Genomic DNA, 20,688 nt, shown 5'->3' on the forward strand with positions numbered 1-20,688 from the left:
AGTACAGAGAACACTAGCATATTATCTAAATCCTGAATAGAGTCATTTTATGATGCTACTGAAAAATGCTGCAGGTCTCCAATATCTGCAATGCATGGAGATTTTATTACCATTCTGAATTAAGGAGGTGACACCTTGTCAGGCTTTCTTCACATTCACATGTGCTGTCCTCCCCAGAGAATTATAAATTGTCCAAGTTTATAATTTGAATTTCATTTTCCATTCAGAAGTTGTTCTTGTGGAAATTTAAAATCCTGAGGACATTAAACTAAAAAAAAAAAAACCCAAACTTTGCTTGATTCACTTACATCTTCGTCTCATCTAAGAAAAGGTCTGGTGAGAAAGTCAAGCTGACAATTAGTTGCAAAGCTGTTCTCTCTGCTCTGGCAAGAACAGAAACATGGCCTCAAGTTTTGTGCGAAGAAATTGTCATGCTCTTTGTGGTACCAGGAGCCTGGCAGCTCTGATGGAGAGTTTTGGGGTCAAAGTAATTACAAGCATGTAAATCAGCAAAGCAATGGCAGAGCATTTCAGAAATGGAAAGCAGTCTGTTTCAGATATTAACTAGACTGCACAAGAAAGCCATTGTGAACAATCCTTTGTTTTTAACTTCTCAGAACGTTGACTGACGTTTTTCACCGTTTAAACGTGAAAGATAAGGATTTTCTTTTTTCTTGCCACTGCTCTCCAACAAAAAGGCGAGCAACAGAGAAAAGAAATCCATCCTCTCTATGGTCTCTGGCACAATCACAGTGAAGACACAGTTGAAGGATGAAAGAGAGACAAATGTCCCATCATGAGCTGTAGTAGAAACAATGAGATGAGAGAAAATGACTAACAGAAAGTGATGTATCAAGGAAACTGAGGCTAACCCAGACATTGTACCAATTTAATATAAACAGAAGAGTCTTCATACAAAATAATCTAACTTTATCTAGTGGGTGGCAATCCTGCCCACAGCAGGAGTTGTGGAACTATATGATTTAACCCTTCCAACCCAAGACGTTCTATGTTTCAATACTGGCGTCCAGACATTCTGACATCCTGTAACACTTATTTGCATGTCTCTTTTGGCCATTTATAGCTTTCAAAAATTACATGAATGCAAACTGAATCAATATAATCTAAGAGTGCCATGAGATCTTCAGCAACAATTTAGCTAACCTGACTATCATGAAAGGATGTGAGAATTACGATTGTTCAGTTTGGAGGAGAGAAGGCTTGGGGAGATTTGGTCCATGTGCATATCTACCTGATGGCAGCAAAGAAGACAGAGCCAGATTTTCTGAGTGGTATCAAGCGAATGTACAAGAGTTAAGAGGCACAAACTGAAACATGGGAATTTCTACCTCCGTAAATTAATAATAAAAATAACAACTAACGCATCTTGTGGTGAGGATCATCAAGCAGCTAGGCAGGTTTCTCCAAGAGGCTGCGGAGTCTCAGTCTCTGGAGATACTCAGGACCTCGCTGGTCACGTCCTTCCCATCCTGCACCAGGACATCTGTCTTGAGGGCATTCGTACAGCATCTCCAGAGGTGCCTGCGAGCCCCTGTGTTTCCACAGGAGATTCTATAGAGGAGCACCCTTACTTAGAAAAGACAGCAATCCTAAAGGCAAAAGAGAACCTTTTCTATGATTACATTGAATCCAGGGTAGAGAACAGCCATCTAAATGTAGCTTCAGCCTATCAAAATATATCTTGCTGAGAAATTACTGCCATGGGCCGGAGGGTGGGTGCAAGGGTGACATCTGGCTATTAATGTCACAAAAGCATGACCAGTTCAGGGCAGTCTTCTGGTCCAACAAGTTCCATGTGCTTCACTCAGTGCTGTTAGCCCAGCTAAATACAAGGAAAGGGTGTGTGAACTTATTTTCTCAAAAGACAGAGGAAGCTTCTCCTGTCTTTCACAAGTGCTGGTCTCTTGGAAGAGTGTTTTGGAGATTCTGTGTGAATCCTAAACTTACTGAACATACCAAAGCGGTCATTTGTGAGTGGGGGGAAGAAGTTACTGCCTGCCAGAGTCACATCCGCCAGCATGATTTGGGCTGCATTTTAATCTTGCAGGACTGCAAAAACCTGAAATTCCTGCAAAGACAGCAAGTGAAGCAGTTAGGTTGTACTGCTTCTTTGGTGTTCTCTCAGAACTAATACTAGCATTTTCAGCCTTAAAGGTGGCTGTTGCACATTTCTGTGTCTAGAGTTTAACACCTTTTTCTCTCAGGAAAAGCACAGATCTTTTTGTCGCTTTCTTTTGTAGAACACAGTTCCCATAGCCTGTTTGCAGAGGACAGCTGCTGTTAGCCTAAAGCTAGCACCAGCAAGCTGCAGACCACACTAGCAAATGCCTCTCCTGACTCTTAAGTGTCCTATTTGCTTGGACAGATTTGACAACGTTGCTTATGTAGGCTACTGCTGGCACAGGTTCTGCTTCCATTGTATCCAGTAATGGCCAAAAACCAAAGCAGAATGCCCACTCTGCAAACAGCCATTCTTTTTGATTTTTCATACAATTTGTGCCGAAGGCGACTTTCAGGAATACAGTCACACCCTCAGAAGAGGACGCTTTGTCCAGCCCAGGGCAGCACCACCACTTTTGCCCAACTAGGCAAAACGCCCTTTTGTTCAACTAGGACGTCTATGATCTGCATGACAATTACAACTGTCCTACACCATCAGATGATGAAGGAGGTGGCTCAGACTCAAGTTACTGCAGTCTTTCCAGATGAGGCAGATTTTCATGGGTCAGAGCACAGCTCATCTGTCTCCAGTATTGGTCAGACTCCCTGGGATGATGAAACTCCAGGGCCTTTGTCCTCCATTTTAGAAGAGTATGGTACAACCTTAGCTTCTCTGTGGGAGTTATTAGAGAGCCCTGATGAGGACTCTGCTTGGAAGAGAACCATGCTCCAGCTTCAGTTACAGGCCGGTGTTGACTCCAGAGACAGTGACTCTTCATCAGAGTATCACGATATCGCTGGCTGTGTTAATCTCTACGCTGACAGGGCACCACAACTGACTGAGCTGTCCTCAGACTCTGAGGTCTCCACTGGGGAGAAGAGGGAAGATGTGAACAAAGAGCAGTCAATCCAGGGTCACAGATGGAGTGACAGAGAACCAAGCAGAAGTTCATCACCTCACTCCCCCTTGTACAAGGAGCATGTGAGTAGTTGTCAAAGCTCTGTATTCTCTGTAGTCAAGAGGACAGTGTCAAAGGATGAACAAAAGAACAAAGATAAAATAAAAGATCCTTCTCTGCACGACTCAGCCTCGAGCCTGCCTCCAGGGACAGCCAATGCGTGCTCTCCTTGTAGCCAGACACTGTCCCGAAAGAGAAAGACCAGGAGTCTGCAGGCTTACCCACAGAACAGTGTTGACAGTCATGGCCATCAGCCTTGGAGGAAGCGTCACAGTGAACACCAGCTTAAAAAGAGACAAGAAGCAGAGACTGTCGCAAACATGTAAGTAAAAGAAGCAGGAGGACAAGGCCTCATGACAGGAGCCTCTAAAAAGCCAGAAAGGATCCAGCGGTCATGAGAGTGCTACCTTCAGAGATTCCAGCAGATCATGGTCATATCAAAAAGGCCATGGCGAAAGGAGATCAAGAAGTCAAGGCAGTGATCATTATTATAGAAGAGCCTGTTACCAAAGCAGATACAAGTGGGATTACCCTTTTTATAGACAAAAGACAGTTGGAGATGGCTGCTCCTGCAGGAAGAGGACTCAGCCTACAGCTCACTGTTTAAGGAAGTCTGCTGGTCCAGAATTCAGGATCCAGTCCTTCACTGAAAGGACAGATCTGCATAGCCAGGCGGGACTCCATGAGAGACAGGACTGCTGTTACGAACGATGAAGATCAAGGATTCGATCAATACCACATCAAGGACCCCTTCTGGAGGGACAGACAGGACAAGAAGCAAAAAGCCTGGTGGAAAGAGGAAGTACAAAACTCAACACTTGGAGAATGCAGAGAAGGGAAGCGCCAGTCTGGAGGGAGAAAATGGCCTCAAGAGAATTGTCTCAACATTTAGTGACTGCTACAAAAATGAAGGCAGCCTTTCAGACAATCGAGTAGTGAGACAAAACATAAGAAGAAACAGATGAGAAGTCCAAGTGTGGAGAGAGTCTATGAAAGAAAAGGGACAGACACAATGAAGTGCGCTGAAAAGCATAAGAGGAAACACCACAAACATCACTGGAAAGATGTATAGTTCATAAAAATTTTTCATACTAAATGGTACCACCAGACTCATGTGTGTAGCCTAAGTTGACCTCTGCTGAAAAGCAGTAAGCAATTTCTATATATATATCGAATAGCCCTTCCAGAAACATAAACTATGTTGAAATCTTAATAAAGCAACAAGACCTTTTGCTTAAAAAAACAATAAAATAAAATAAAATCCATGGTCTACGTACTTTGCCAACACAATACATCTCTTTCAGTTTGGGCTGTCTTACCACTACGTAAGTTGCTGCTATCAGGGGTACTCCAGGCTGGGCATCTTTCAGGTCCTAGCTCTCACTGAAAGTGGGAATAACTTTGATTACGTTGCTTGGGATCTGTAAAGTTTTTTTTTTATCTGTGCAACTTTAGTGGAGCTTGTTTCCATAGCCCTACCACTGGATACTGGGAGGCATCAGTCTTTGGCAGCTCCTCTGGAGCTCACTGCTTTCAGCCTGTCCCCATCTCGTCCCCCCGGCTGTTGTGCTGTGTGTTGTACAAGGCACAGGGTCAGGGTTTCTGGGTCTGGGCACAGCGTGCATTCTGTGTGCCAATCCAGGAAGCTGCCTTCCGTAAAACTGCCTTCCTATGTGGTGGGTTTGGCTGTGGCTGGCTTCCTGATGTCTGTACAGCCACTCTCACATCCTGCACTTGACAGGACATAGGGAGAAAACAGGATGGAAAAGCTCCTGGGTAGAGATGGACACAGGGAGATCACTTGCGATTACTGCCATGGCCAGTCCAGACTTAACAAATTTACGTTCAGTTCAAAATAGAGTAGGATGGTGAAAAACAAAAGCCTAAACCCACATTCCCCCCATCTTCCCAGAGATGGCTCCATTCCTGATCCTTCTGCTTGGAGCAGCACAGGTGGCGGTGGGGTGGTTGCAGTCAGTCCATAACAATGTCTGTCTCTGTTGCTGCTTCCTCCTCACTGCTTCTCTGCTCCAGAGTGGCTCCTTCCCACAGGGCGCAGTGCTTTGGGAATGGACTGCGGTCGCACCACGGCCTGCAGCTCCTGCCAGAAAACGCGCTCCGGCCCGGGGCTGCTCCTTGCGGGGGTACCCAGGGCCATACGTCCTCCACGCCCCGTCCGCTGCCGCACCGAGGGCTCCTCCGTAGCCGCGCGTGGAGATATGCTCCGCACGGTGCCCAGAGGCCGCAGTGGGACGGCCCGCTCCGCCGTGGGCCTCTCCTAGGCCGCAGGGAACGGCCGCTCCGCACCCGGAGCACCTCCTGCCCTCCCGAACCGACCTGGCGGCCCGCGGGGCCGCTTCTCTCACACGGCTGACCCCTGTCTCCCAACCGCCGTTGCACAGCAGTTTCCCTTTTCCTCAGTGCGGTCTCCAGCAGTGCGCCCAGCGCCGCTCACGGCCCGATCTGGCGGCAGCGGGTCCCTCCTGGAGCGGCTTGGCCCTGGGAAGGGGCAGCGCTGGGCTCTGCTCACAGGGGCCTCCCGTGCAGCCCCGCTGCTACCAGAAGTGTAGAACATAAACCCAGTACACATGGCGAACTTTCTGTTCAACGCTGTTACAATAATAATAAGATTACAGTGGCAAACGCTCTGAGATATTGAAATTATAGAGCTAAAGTTGATTTACATCAGAGAGTACAAACCTTTTAATTTCAACAGAATACGTTCAGTTTTCAGTTTAAAGATTACATACTTTTTTTTTCTTTTCCTTTTTCGAAACCCTTTACCACCCTCAAGAATCAGAGTAGCCCACAAGGATCCCACAAGGATCAGGTCCAACCCATAAGCTGGTGCTCACTTACATAAACATCCATTCAATAGTTATTTTCTCCTTGATATTGGTTTATATTTTAGTCACTGTCTAGTCCTAAAACCCAATGCTATCATTTAATATTGCTTACATACACTAATGAGATTTCTGTTACTACAGAAAAGCATCCCATGTTTGTTTCATTCTCTTCAGACAAGGAGCATCTCTTAAAATTTGAAGCTGAACTGCAGCAATATGAGAGACAAAGATACCCATAAACTCTGAGTGCCCAAGTCAAAACTACCTTGTTTGATTTTCTTCAAGAGAATTCAATACATTATAGCAATTAATATACTTAAATATAACTTGCACTGGTTTTCATAGTAGCTGCAAGCACTCAGCTCTGCAAATAAAGTTTTAGGACTAAAGTCAGGCATTCAAAAAAAAAGCATGTTACACACAAAATCATTTTGGTTTAATTCTGTGATAGGGATGAAATACAATTTCTCAGCACAAATACCAGTTGCTTTAACTACTACTTATCTTCCTACAATCCCTTTTCTCATTCAGTTTCCATCTCTACAAAAATGAAGAAGCCCCCTACACTACTGCAGTATCAAGCTATGGACACTGTATTTGTGATGCACATTCACCACATAGAACTTTACTGGACTAAGTGTAGAGATCTACTGCTTCCAAAAGTTATGACTGCAGAGAGCAAGCAGCAGCAGCAGCACCTGCAGATCACCTGGTGGGAGCCCCAGAATCATTGAAATCATCTACTAATTTTAAAACTGACATTTATGTGGGCTTTCATGGACAGAAGGATGAAGGAAGGAAGGAAGGAGGGAGGGAGGGAGGGGAGGAAGGGAATGGAGGAAGGAACGGTGGGGGTGAAGGGGGGAGAAAGGATCAGTAAACTGAGTAAGTACAGTTTCAGCCAGAACATTCACGCTGTGGAATACATGGGTGTAGAATAGGAAATATCCAGAAAATTTAATACTAATTTAATACTTGCTTCATACCAGAGGACCAGCTTCTCTATAAAAGCAAACTTATTACTGCAGCATAAGATACTGAAATTTCTTGTAAATACTCATGCACATTAAAAAATGCAGATCCAGACCTGGGTATGAAGTCTTGGAATCAGTTTCTTCCTGCTTCTTATTCTGTCATTGAGTTTTTTCCAAATATGCTATCACAGACCTTCAAATCTAGCAAGAAGAGATCTGTCATCAGTGTCATATCTCAAAGGCAATGCAAATGATGGTTTGCATACAGACACTAAATTAGTAAAGTTTGTGATAATTACTTCATTTTGATCTGTTCATGCTGGGTATTCTACAACCTAATAAATATATTATCAGGCGCACTCAGTGTAGTTCACCTTGGTGAATATTAATAGCGTTATTAAAACACAATTGTAAAGCACCATACATAGTTGGCAATAGCTATGAACATCTTGTTTTATGGAATTTTTTCAAGGTCCTGAAACCATTTTAGAGGCAAGTTGTCAATTTTAAGAGTCAAACACTGTTGATCCATATACATGCACTGGAGCTGAGTAAAATTTTCTGCTCTTTTTTCTCAGATGAAAATTATTCTTTTAAATTGGGAAGGGTGTTCTTCTGGACACTAAAAATGTTCAATACAGACCTCATCAGATGATATCTTTGGATTGCAATAGACAGATAAATACTATCAGCTTTCATATTTTTAATGTAAGCCTGTAAATTACAAATAAACGTAAGGGGGAAAAGTTTGTTACTGAACTGGAACCAGTATCTTACACTGTAATTACCTTCATGACCACCTTATTCAGTAGTGAAATTAACCAGCACAGAATCAACTAGTAAATGATGTGCTTATGATTCATGCTAATAGCTCTTCCAAACAGATTTATAGTCTCTAATGCAGCTAGTGAAGATCTTGGGAATGCTTCTGAAATTTTAAATGTTCACAGAACCTGTTCTAAATTAAAATTCTTCCTATGTTGAATTTGCAAAATTTTGAAAAAAGATTAAGCTTGCAAAGCAGTAATTTCATGGCTGTCATCAAGATTGTCAGAAACAACCCTTCTAAGATGAGAATTGGAATGATTAGGGTCATGTAATGGCTATTAGTAGAACAGGGGTTCTTAATTTTTGCACTGTGCTTGTTGTAATCTGTTCTTTTCTGTTCTGTTCCTTTTTATTCTGTGGTGAACTGCCAGCTAATAGATGCTAAACTAAGCAAGCTCTGAAAGACAAGGATTTTACTGTATGTAGGAAACTTTTTAAAGTGGTGTGTAACTTCACTCAAAGATTCCATTGAAGTGCTGTGTGTAAGCCATGGGAGGAAAACAAAGACTATGAGGAGTTCAGTAGTTTGTTTAAATGTTGGTTACAATCAGCATGAAGTCAAAAAGAGTGAGCAGAACACTTACATCAGCATGTGTAACTGAAGAAATATAATTGCCCAAACACTACTTTAACAGATAATGTTTGAAATCATAAGAAGAAAGGTTGTCATTAAAGATTGTCATGAAATAGTATAATGAAAAGTGCACTATAAAATTGAAAAGGCAGCAGAGTGCAGCTTTAGCAACAAGAGGCCTGTGTCACACAGAGCAGTTGCTCTCAGGACTTTCAGCAGAGGGAAATGCATTTCAGATACTCACAGAGGGAGGCTGACAGCTTCTGGGTAAAACAGCATATCAACATACTCTAAAATGCTACACTGTACTCTTACGCTAACTTAGGCTTGGAAAAAGACTTTGTAGTGAGTCTACTAGAGGAAAATCCAATAAGCAAATATCCTGTGTCATTACACTCAACTCCCAACCCTTCTGCAGAAGACAGCATGACTATGCTGATAACATCACTGGTAATCAAAAGAAATAGCAAGCATGCACAGAAACGACAGAGCCTCAGGAGTGAGAAAATGGTAATCACTTTGAGACTAGAGTACAGTGGCTAGTTCTCTGATACCAACAGCAAAAACAGAAAGCTTTAATATTTTTCTGTGCAGATCAAGCACTTACTTAAATTTAGCTTGTAAAACTGTCTAGAAGGGGACCTCAGTTCTCCAGAGACTTAGTTCTGTCAACCTACTTTCACTAAGGAAGAAACGTGACAAACTCTTTTCATGTTGTATTCTCCCTTTCTTTCATGCTAAGAGCCAAGAGGTTCCAAAATGCAAATCAGGAGTGTTTAATGTACTCCCCTGGGCTGTTTCAAGCTGCTCCTGCAAGTAGCTGTTTTCAGCTATATTTCAGAGATAGAGGAACAGAGCGTCAGCCATTTGAACTCTTGATTTTGTTGACAGTTCTTCCCACTCACTACAGTGAAAGCTGGGTGCTACCCAGGTCACTAGGAAAGACACTATGAAATTCAGTGTGTGGAGAGAAGAAAACAAAGTTCCTGACTACCTTTTTATTCCTTTTCTGACTTTCTCTAAATCTATATTATTGATATTTTGCTTTGTTCTGTTTTGTTTTAATGAATTTCACAGTCTCTTGGAGTTCTGTGTTGTGCTGTCACCGAGCTCTACAATTCACACTCATTTTAGCATGAACTTCTTTGGTTACCATGAGCCCATGAGAAAGGGCTCGTCTTATTGTGGGAACTCAAGTAAACTGCCTCTAGCATCTGCACATAGCGAGAAGAAACATGTTTTTGGGAAACTGCTCTGTAGCTGAAGACTGACAGAGCAAGGCTGGATCAGGCCCTGGGCAATCTGACCTAGCTGAGGTTTGCCTGTTCATTGTAGGGGAGTTGGACTAGATGGTCTTCAGATGTTCCTCCCAACTTGAAGGATTCTGTGATTCTAAGTCTCCTTCCTTTCTGTGAATGACCTTGCTTATCTTGATACAAGATACTTTATTGTCTCCCACAGCTATATATATATGGCTACTGTGCTAAGGGGTGCGGTGGACATCTTGCCAGACTGCCATCACCAGCATCTGCTGGGGATAATTCCAGGGCAGACACCCTACAAGCTCACCACCACCGGTACCAAGGACTAGGCAGAGACGGTACCAGCTAGCTGCCCCCAGTAATGTGAGTACTTCTCTATTAAACTGATGTTAACTTGCCTCCATGTACTTACTCTGGGATTGGTAAACCTTACACAGAAGCTGTGTACTTTTGTATTACAGATGTTAATTAAATATTAAGGTAAAAATGCTACTTATTCTGCAGTTGAACTGATGGACAGTTGTTTGTGCAGGTTACATTTGTGTATTTTGAATTGACACGTGAGAAAAGTAGATATTCTAAAGAACAGATAAAGCATTTATTTAAAAACAAAATCAAACAACAGCAACCAAAAAAAAAAAAAAAAAAGAAATGTGGGCTTTCACCAATGCCAGAAGAAATTTGGCTCTGTTTTTAATCACAGAAGTAGAAATTTCTTTAACTTTACTACGTTAGGAATTTTCTGAGGGCAAGAATAGCTTATGTCTCAAAGACAAGGATTCTGGGATTGGTGATGGTGGGAAAAAGTGCCAACTTTCTGCAAAACGATTTTGCCCCCTATTCTCAGATGTCCAAAACCTCAAATACATCACAAGTTAAAACACACAGTTATGGCAGAATGCAGTATGGAGCTATCTATTTCTGTGTACATACGAAAAAGACATAAATTGCTTTCTGTTTCATTGCAGATTCCTATGGTAAGATGAAACCTCTGAAAAGGCACACTTGTTCATGACAACCAGAAAAGCTTCTACAAATACATTTTGAGGACAGAAACTGCATAGCTAAAGAATCTTGTAGTGACAATTACAAGTAATTTAGACAGTGTAGAGGAAAACCAACCAACCAGGTAAGTAAAAAGCGCAGTGAGTATTACAAATTACAGTGGATACACACGGAATACCAGGGTGCAGAAAAACACTGTTCAAGATTGGTACCCCACTAATTTTAGCCAAATGTAAGATAAAAACGCTGCAAAATAGCTCTAAGACCCCTACTGAGAGCTGCAAGTCTGGGAAGGGCACAGAAAAGGGGAAAAGGAGCTCTGTATTGGAAAATTTGTTGCAAAAAGATTCAGTTCAAATGGATATACAGTCATATATTCAGAAGAAGGAATAACTCAAGGATGTGAACTTCTATGCTCAGTTGTACAGATATTCTGAATGAACGTGTACCATATTGTACCTTGGCCTATTGATACTGTTTCCATTACTGACAAAAAGTTGTGCTGACATATTCAGGGTAATGCATGCCCCTCTGACTGTGCTTCACATCAAAGAAATATGTTCATTTCCCTGCATATTTGGAGAAGAGTGCTATTCTGATGTTCAAAATTGCCTAGCAGAATTAAGTGACCTCAAACTAATCGTTCATAATTCAGGCTGCATACATACATTCCTAAATTCCTAGTCAAGGTGTTTAGGTTTTGGGTGTGTTTCTGTTGTTGTTTTCTATTTTTTTACCACTGAAACCTGAGTCTCTGGTAAGTCAGAGTTGCTGTTAGTAGAGGTGTTATTGGCAATGGCAGAACAATTTTTTTCTCAGTACATGCCTAGATATACCAAAGCTTCAGTGTTACTGATAAATGACTTGAAGTCAAACCGTCAAATGTCCCAGCAAATTTTCATTCAGGTCAACATTTAATATGGATCTGAAAAGACTGCAGAATTTTGCTGATTTCCTTAGGTAGACCAATTACTAAAATGCTTTCCATTGACCTTTTCAGTTATTTCTAGTAATAGAAAAATATATTTTTCCAGACCTACAGAGTATGTTCTAAATATTGTCATATGTTTAACAGTCAATATTACTGTAGAAATTACTTAGCCATATAAAGGTTTGTAGTTCCCCTGCAAATTAATTTGCGGGGATATTTCCCTATCCCTCTAACCCTGAATTTTATATTTTTCTACGAAATGTTTCCTGTTTATCTGTAAGAACATCAATTAGCATATACATTTCTTAAGTTTCCATTATGATACATATTCTCCAGGTTTGCACTCTCAGCCCATCCAGAGCTTTTGCGTTTCCCCCAGTCTTTTGTGATGGCATGTTCCCAGTCACAGCAGTCCACTGCTTAGTGCAATCAGATCTGGAAGGAATCGAATAGATCTTCACCTCAAGCAGCAGGAAGACATGGAAGTCATTGGCACTTATGTGCAGCAGACAAAGATTTCATGCAGGCCTGCGCAGCTATTTATGTTCTGACTTTTTTGTGAAATGCAGGAATTCTTCTCTCAAATTTCCCAAGATTTTTTCAATCATACTCAACAGAATAACCTTTAAAATAGGAAAAACACTGGCTTCCACACTTAAACAAGCGTAACTTGCTACACAAGCAGAGATGGAAGAACATGCTTCTGTGTAACAAGTTTGCAGAAAAGTGTCTATAAGATATGCAGTATCACAAACCTAGTATCACTTTGAAATGTGCTGATATCACAAAGAAAAATGATCATCAGTGTGGATCATAAAAACTAGAATATTGAGTAATACATCCTTACTGTTCCCTAGGCAATTAGGAAAAATTCAACTGATATGTAAAATTTTTGTAGAAGAAATCACTGGAGAAAGTCCAGAGGAAGGAAAGGAAGAAAGGAATACAATTCCAGAAGGTAAGAACTTGGGGAAGATGTAAATTTGGGCTTGCTCAAAGAAAGAGAGTAAGGCAAATACAGAATTATAATTTTTAAGTACATATAAGGTAGCGGCATAAAAAAAAGTGGGGAGCAGCAATCTGATCTCCAGTTTGAAAGAATAGAAAATAATGGGGTACAACTGTAGCAGTATATATTCTGAACAAACAAACAAACACTACTATGAAACAGAAGATTGAGGCTTGGGTAAGACAGCTGAAATGTCTGCAGAGCTTTAATCACCAGAGGATTCTCAAGAAGGTCAGACTGCATCAGGATGTTGTGGGTGGCAGCCCTGCCCATGGTAGGGGCTTGGATCTAGATGATCTTTAAGAACCCTTACAAAATAAGCCATTTTGTGATACTGTGATGTTAGGAGATAGCCCATTCTGCTTAGGCATGGGAACATAAAATAGTGAATCTCTTGCACTCACAAAACTAACACTGAGCAAAATTCCACCCACAAAGAAAAATGCAGCACTCTGCAGAAATCCTAGCTCAAAGCTCTTGTAAATAAAACTGCAAACACTTAAAAAACTAACACAAACTTGCTGGTGTTGTGCCAGTCTGGAGTCAATGCACTTTACATTCAGCCAGGCTATTTAGTTCCAGCACATCATTACAATGGTATGGCTAGATGACTCCAACTAACAGATCTACGTAGGTCACCGATAATTGAAGTGTCTATGCATTGTGCTCCATTACATAGTTTGGACATATCCTCCAAGGTCAGATCTCTAAAGAAGACTGATGTTAGAACATCAGATTTGCAAAGAACTGACCCCAGAGTTAGCAACACCATATACATTAGTAACCTGGTATTGCGTAGTTAGCCCAAGAAGTTTCCAGTCCATACAAAAAAAAAAAAAGCCAATAAATATTGTCTCTTCCCAAAGTATAATCTTTCCCAAAACAACACTGACTAGAAAAAAAGAAAAAAAGAACAACCCAAAAATAAAAATAAAAGGTCTATTTTTGTATTTTTTAGAATTTCAAGCTGTTTTCTGCTGTTTTCACTGTTGCCATTTTCTAAATACAGCAATTCATTTGCACAGTAATTATAAAGTTTTACAAATAGCGGTAATGTCTGAAAGAAAGATGTATACTATATTTCTACTACTTTCAGTTTTATATTATACATTTTTAACTGCAATTTAAAAATGAAAACCATTCAATCCAAATACGCCATGTAGACTCCAAAAGCTCGGTAATATTTGTGTTTTAAGAAGGTAAAACCTCTTCCCTAGTCTACGGAGAGAGTTCTGCTCTTTAGCGACATCCAAAACCCTATTCATAAATACTGATGAGGCACTATTTCACCGTAGGGTGCAGCATTACTAGCACAGCTCCTTTCCCAGGGCCAAATTGGAATTGTTAGTATAGTAAATCAGGCCAAATGTCCCTGCAATCCTACAGATGAAAGATCATCTTTAATAAATAGATACTAACTAGGGACTCAGTTCGTTTTATTTTTAGTTTGTAGTGTCAAATGCCAGAGACTGATTTGAGGCGAAAAAGCTATGGGCAAGGAATGCATACCATGATTGCGCTATTTAAAGGAGAAAGAGCTTGAAGGTTCAGATCATTTGCAGTGTGTTTGGCTGACAAAAAGCAAAGTAAGTGGATCCAAGAGATGCTTAATTCTGCAAAATAATGAGACACGTGTTGTCTGCTATCTTCTGAATAGTGTTGTGAATTAAACACTTTTACAGCTTGTTATGAAAGGCTTTTGTACACCTGCAGAGTTCTTTGGCCTTTGGTCTAGTGCCTCATAACAGCCTGTTAAGCACAAAATAAGTGGTCTAAAACATATTAAATCTGTTATAACTTTTGGTGTGATTGTAGAATATACAAACAATATAGAAATGAGAGAGCCCACTGACCGTCAGTCATACTTTATTCATGAATGTTATGGTCACTAAATATGTAATTAACAGTTCCCTCCATTTTTCTTTGAACTATGGTAATTGATAAGGAAAAGAAATACTTTATCCCAGGGTGTTTGGGAACAGTTGCAGTATCAGAACTGTTTTGTTGCCTTTGCGATAGCCTTACCTTCAGGAAAACACTGGGAGTCTCTGTTGCTTGAAACATGAAGGATTTTTGAATTTTTGCATGCAATGGAGATTACAGTGTCCTTAGAGGCCACAAGAAGTTAGATGTCCTATCTCTACAGCAGCTGCCTTTTTACATGGAGCAGGTAAGACAGTTATTGCACACTTTTCCTTTCTGATAAGCTTCCTCCAAAACATACCACTTTCAGAAAGGTCATCAGAGGTGCTGGTAAAAAGCAATTTCCAGAAATGTCTATTAGACCTACAGGAGACACAACAGATTGATTTTTTTTTTCTGCTGGAGATTTATGTCACATGATGTAAATCATCCATTTACCTCACCTTGATTTCAGGAATTCACCTTAGATTTGGAGAGGGAAAATACTGCAAGACTCCAGTGTGGCTATTTGTACTTTTTCACTCTTAAAAACAGAAATTGGCAAAGGCTTTGCTACACCAGAGACTGTACTGAAGTAAATCCTCTTATTCTAGTGAATAATCATGCATGATCCTGAAAGAGTCTTTTGCTCTTGCAGTACTACAACTACTTGCTTCTCATGTCAAGCTCCTTTACTAACAATAGTGGCCCTGATGGAGCAAAAATAGCATAAAAGAAATTCTTCTTGGCAAAGATTTGTTCTTGGAACAATACATTTCTTTTGCAACTCATGGTGTCTCTGACACTCTGACAGATCTCTTATTACAACTCTTTAGAGAAACGGGGGAAGAAGGAAGCCTTCGGAAGAGTTGGGTAATCAGTCTGGTCCAGTAAAGATCAGTAAATATTACCAACCACAATAGGTCATTCAGTTTCATATGGGAGTTTCACAGCACTGTGCTATGCTGGGAATCAAATACATTGCATTTCACTGTGCTGGACTTCCAGTGCAGAATGATGAAATTTCTATAGGGTGGTAAGCACAGCCATGTTGTCTTATCTATAGAAAATACACTTTCCCTGTAATCCTTCCTCACATCAGGAATCTCAGACTAGCAGAATAAAGCTTCTTTCAAAGAATCATAAAATCACTGAATCACAGAGTCACAGAATCATGTATTTTTTGTTTCCTTTCTAAATGATGCTGAAGCTGAAAGAACTTTTTGGCTCCAGATACGGCAATTTTTGTGTCATCTTGTGAACATCAGTGATAATGATAAAAAACAAAACAAAACAAAAAAAAACCTATCCATATGTAGAGCTTTGACTGTGAGAAAAAAAGACAGCTAATTTTTTGGCTGACAGCTGCAGTTGTTCGTATGAACTCAGTGCAACTATGTTAACCATCTTCATGGATCAAAATGGTGATGGTGAATGGAAAACTCTGTCATTATAGTGACCTTCTATCCAGTGCCCATATTTGAGTACATAATTCCAATTGTTTTATTTGTACTCTCTCTCTCTTCAAGCTGAATTACCCTCCATATCCCACAGACAAAGATTTCATAAAAAGCAGGAAAGCAGATTGTGGTGAGAACGAGTATAATTAATAAATATTAAGAAAGAACTGAAATTCTTTGACTCAGTTTACCAGCATATAAATCAAAATATGTTGTTTATCACTGGAAGTGTTTTTTTCATCAATTTGAGAAATCTCAGATAAGGGATGAGCTAAGCTAGTGATTCTGAGATGCAATTACAATGTTCCAAAACAGATAAAAACCACTGCAAAGCAGTATTCAGAACACAAAAGGTATTGGATGTAACCAAAGTTGACTAATTCCTATCCCTTCATGAACTTGTATTGAAATTTCATTCCTTTTTCTACATATGGAGGAATCAGCGACAAAATCACTGATTAGTGATTTCGGAACCGCTCCCAGCTATGTGTCTATTGCTTCTCATTTCCACAATCAGGTCCAGCTAAATGGAAGCTTCTGAAGTTTTTATGCCTGTGAATACTACGGGTATGTTCCATGATGGCACGCACAATGAATACACTTATATCAGGCAGTCATATATAAGAGCAGAAATCACTAGCTGCTGCTGCTGCAGCAAAAGGTCTTGTTACTGCCTAATTATGCCTACACAACAGCTTATAAAGTCTATGAAAGACAGTCCAGCCTCCTAGCATAGCTTATGTGAACAAATATATGTACATATCTTCAATGCAATTGAACTAGTGTTTGTTCTATTTTAGCAAAATATTATTTTCTTCAATGTTACTTGCACTGCAACAAAATAAGCTTTTACAAAAATATTTTTAACGTAATTTTTTACCAGGCTTGATAATAAAAGATAAATTCCAGTATGTTTGATACTATTTCAAATCTCAAAGGACAAACAGTAACAGCCTTGGCATTGCTTTTGTTGGCAACTGGGTAAATTGACTATGTAATGAGTCCTTGGTTGTCCCTAACCAAAACTTTGTTGGACAGGTTCATTTACAATGCTCAAACAAAATGACCTTCCAATCTGGCTTCGAGGCCCCTCAATTGCTATAGATGTGACCTGACATTTCCTTATGGGCAAAATATTAGATTATAGCAAGGAATACAATAACATAATTTTATTTCAGAGTCTAAGTGAAAGTGATGGTCAAACAGATTAAAATGTAAAATTCCTTTATAAAATTAAGTTATTTATGATCTGATGCAAACCCCTTGTTTTATCTGCCATATAATGTGATTATTTTACATGGTGTAGTAGATGTATTCACTGGTGATTCTGACAAAACTGAAATATCATTGCCAAGGGAGTGTCAAGAACTTCTGAGGACAGTCTAGACTTCTAAAGACTTATCTTTAAATAATAATTGTTTTTTTTTCAATATATAAAATGGTGCGTAAAGATAATGTCTTTTTCAGGTACAACATTATTCAGAATTCCCAGGTTTCTAGCAGTCTTTTCACAATATGAAGTTTTAAAATGACTAGATGGCTTCATATTTTCCTCATTTCATCAGAAATTTCAGCTGTGTGTCTAATTGCTTGAAGTTATGTGCCCACAGTTAAGTGGATTTCCTGGAAAGCCCAGGTACATTTGACAATGTTTAGAAGTCTAGACAATTTGTAACTAACTCTCATTTAGTAATTAAACACCCAAGTGCTGTAATTTCTAGTAAATGAAACTGCAGGGTCAAAATTAGTAGTTAAAATTGGGTCCAAGGTATGTGATACACTTTTAAAATTCTTTGCTTTTTTCTGTGTAACTCATAGGAGTCTAACTGTATTAAAATTTATAAGGAACTCTTTCAGTGGCTTGATTCTCCTGTAAATTTGGTCAGGCCAATATTTGAAAAGTATGTTGAGCTGAAAACATTTCCCCAAAGCAAATAACATTTATAATGAAATCTTTCCAGTTCTAACTTTTTAATTCATATAGCTTGTTTGTTCCACTTTTCTTTGTGATGTGTGAACAAAACTTCTTCATAGGAAAGCAGAAGTCAAGGAAGTTAATCACTTCAAAAACTGTGGTTTTCCAGAAACTCCAGAAATGTTATTCTGCCAATTGAAAACCAACACTGAGAGAAGTTTGGAGTCCTTTCTTCTACTAATGAAAGTAATACACACAAATAACACAAAAAAAAAACAAAACAGAGCAAAACAGAGCAAACAAGAAGAAACTTCAAATCCTGACCACTAAGATTAGGTCATCTTTTGTGAGTTGCCTTTTTTCCACATTGTTCTAATGCCCTGAGCAAATATTTTCTAATAGTAAATGCTGTAAAAAAAAAAATCAGGCCAACATAATTGTTTGTTTATTTCAGCCAGGCACAGAAAATTCTTGCTTCTTCTCTAAACTGTTACCTCTGTGTTTGAGTAACTCTTCTGTCAAGACCCTGTAGGTCACCAAATATACTATCTGCCTCTATATAATGACTATAAAAAAAACCCCTCTTGATTTCTAGCAGTACAGTAGGTTTCATATCCTCCTAACTAGGATAGTTTATATTACCACATCAGTCTTTGGTTCTGACAAATCCATTATTTTGTTAGGATTTTGCTTTATAAAATGACAAGAGTTGCAGAAGTTCTAATTACGTTCTTAAGAAGTTCTTATGAAAGGCTTCAATCTTTGAAATTTGTTAGAATATGCTTCTGTCTGTATCACGAACAACTGATGTTTCTCCTACTCTCAAATTCGCATTGTGCAAATTCTACAGGAAACAAAGGATCACAAAAGCTCTGTAATTTACTGCCAGAAAAGGCTGCCGTAACATACCAGAGATTCCAAGGTCAGTTGTGAAGTGTGCTGTTACAGGCAAAATATCACAGGGACCATGTGAGAAAGGGAAAATTCTATTATATATCAGGATGACTCAGAACCTTAAATGTCTGATATGCAGTTGTTATTCTACCTAAGCAAGTTGTAGGTAAAATAATAATTGTAGGTAATAATAATAATTAAGAGAAGAAACGTCAATCACAATTCTGTTGTATTCCAGTATGTTCTTCCCATGGCAAATATTTGGCCACCTGGAAAAAAGGGGGGAAAAGGGACCATCTTTGACTTTGATTTCAGTGTTTTCAAATCAAAATGAAGTCTCAGCCACTTGTAGTACAACTTAATTGCTTCATTATATTTCCAGAGAGCACATAAACTAATTGAAAGCGACTTAATTAAAGCAGTGATATTTTGTACTGAACTGATATGCAAGAAGTGCATACCATGCAGCACATCTATCACATCACCCTATCTCCACTTCAACTGCACATTCAAAGGTAGCACAAGGCCAGCAAATTATTGCATCTATAGAGTGTCTAAGGTGGGCTGGCAGAACACATTCTGGATTAGATTTGCTTATCCTTCTGCTGCGGTGTGAATCACAAAACACTCCTCCCTCCCCACAGCAGAAGAAGGGGGACAGGAAAAAAAATGACTCAATTGAGATAAGAGAACTAATTTATTACAAAGGAATATGAGAAAATACAGAATAATTAGAAATAATAAATCAAATAAAAAAATTGGAGGGGAGAGAGAGAGAGAGTTCAAGTCCTTATTGGCAGGCACTGGTGGCTGGCACATACACAATACCATTTGAGATTGTTGTCACCACTGGAGAGAAAGCCAAACATGTTATGAATGAAATGCACAAACTCTATAGGAACCTGTAGAATGGCTTAAGATGGAGGGTACCTTAAAGATCATCTAGTTGATTTAGGTTTGTTATGACTAAAAATAAATGGGAATGTGCAAAATATTTACACTATACTTCATGGGTTGTTATGCCATTTCTATTATATGAGCAATAGTTTGCAAAAGCAACGCCAGGCACTGATCACTGCCACTGTCCCAGTTACCCAGCACCTGCAGGGCAAGAGAGCACAGGTAAAAATGTTGCTCCAGAAGGCAAAGCTCCTGCTCCATGCTGCTTCCAGCCCTGGGCTTTGCTTCTCTCTTTCAAACAGCACCATTCATCCTAAGGAAACAAGTTTGTGTTCACAACTTTGCAAAAATGGGAGCCATGAGGGTTTGGCATTTCCATGTGTGATCTTTTCTACGTATGTAGATGGAAATATTTGTAATGTGAATGCGTTATCTGTACTGGTTGGAGTTCTGCTGCGACAATTCAGTGCTTTAGCAGAAATTAATTTATGTCTTTGAGATGGAATACAGTGTATGCAGAGTTTTTACTTCAGCTTTCTATTTTTAAAGCCTTTTAAAAAATCTTTCTGTTGAAATTATTAGTGGAAACGTCTTTGTTCTGAAAAATACTCCATTTTGATGATGTAGTGCATAAAACTTCAAAGATTTTTATGTATGACTGTAATCAGTCTAAGTAATAACATTACACACAATTTTCCATTCTGATTGAAATTACCACAAGAGAAAAATGGTTTTAGTATTAAAAGCGTGGGTCAGCTCCCTGTTTTATTGTAGACTGTCATTTGTAAAGGCTATGTAGTCATTAGCACAGTGACAGAGTAATAATTAAATTAGATTGCTTTTTAACAGTATGACACAAAAAATAGCCATAGTATTAGTTTTACTTCCTCTCTTTACATTAGTAAAGGTTATTCTCAACTTATTTTTTGTTGTTTTTATTCTCTTACCATTAGGCCAACCGACTCATAGATATAAAACAAGTCCAGGACAGCTAATTAACATTTCCTATATGAAGAAACAGTTATAATGAAAAGCATAATGAGTAGCC

General features: G+C 39.4%; 1 pseudogene; it reads left to right on the plus strand.

The window, feature by feature from the left end:
* Positions 222-12,512, plus strand: LOC110390287 (annotated as a pseudogene).

Source organism: Numida meleagris, chromosome Z (assembly GCF_002078875.1).
Source record: "Numida meleagris isolate 19003 breed g44 Domestic line chromosome Z, NumMel1.0, whole genome shotgun sequence".
Lineage (NCBI taxonomy): Eukaryota > Metazoa > Chordata > Aves > Galliformes > Numididae > Numida > Numida meleagris.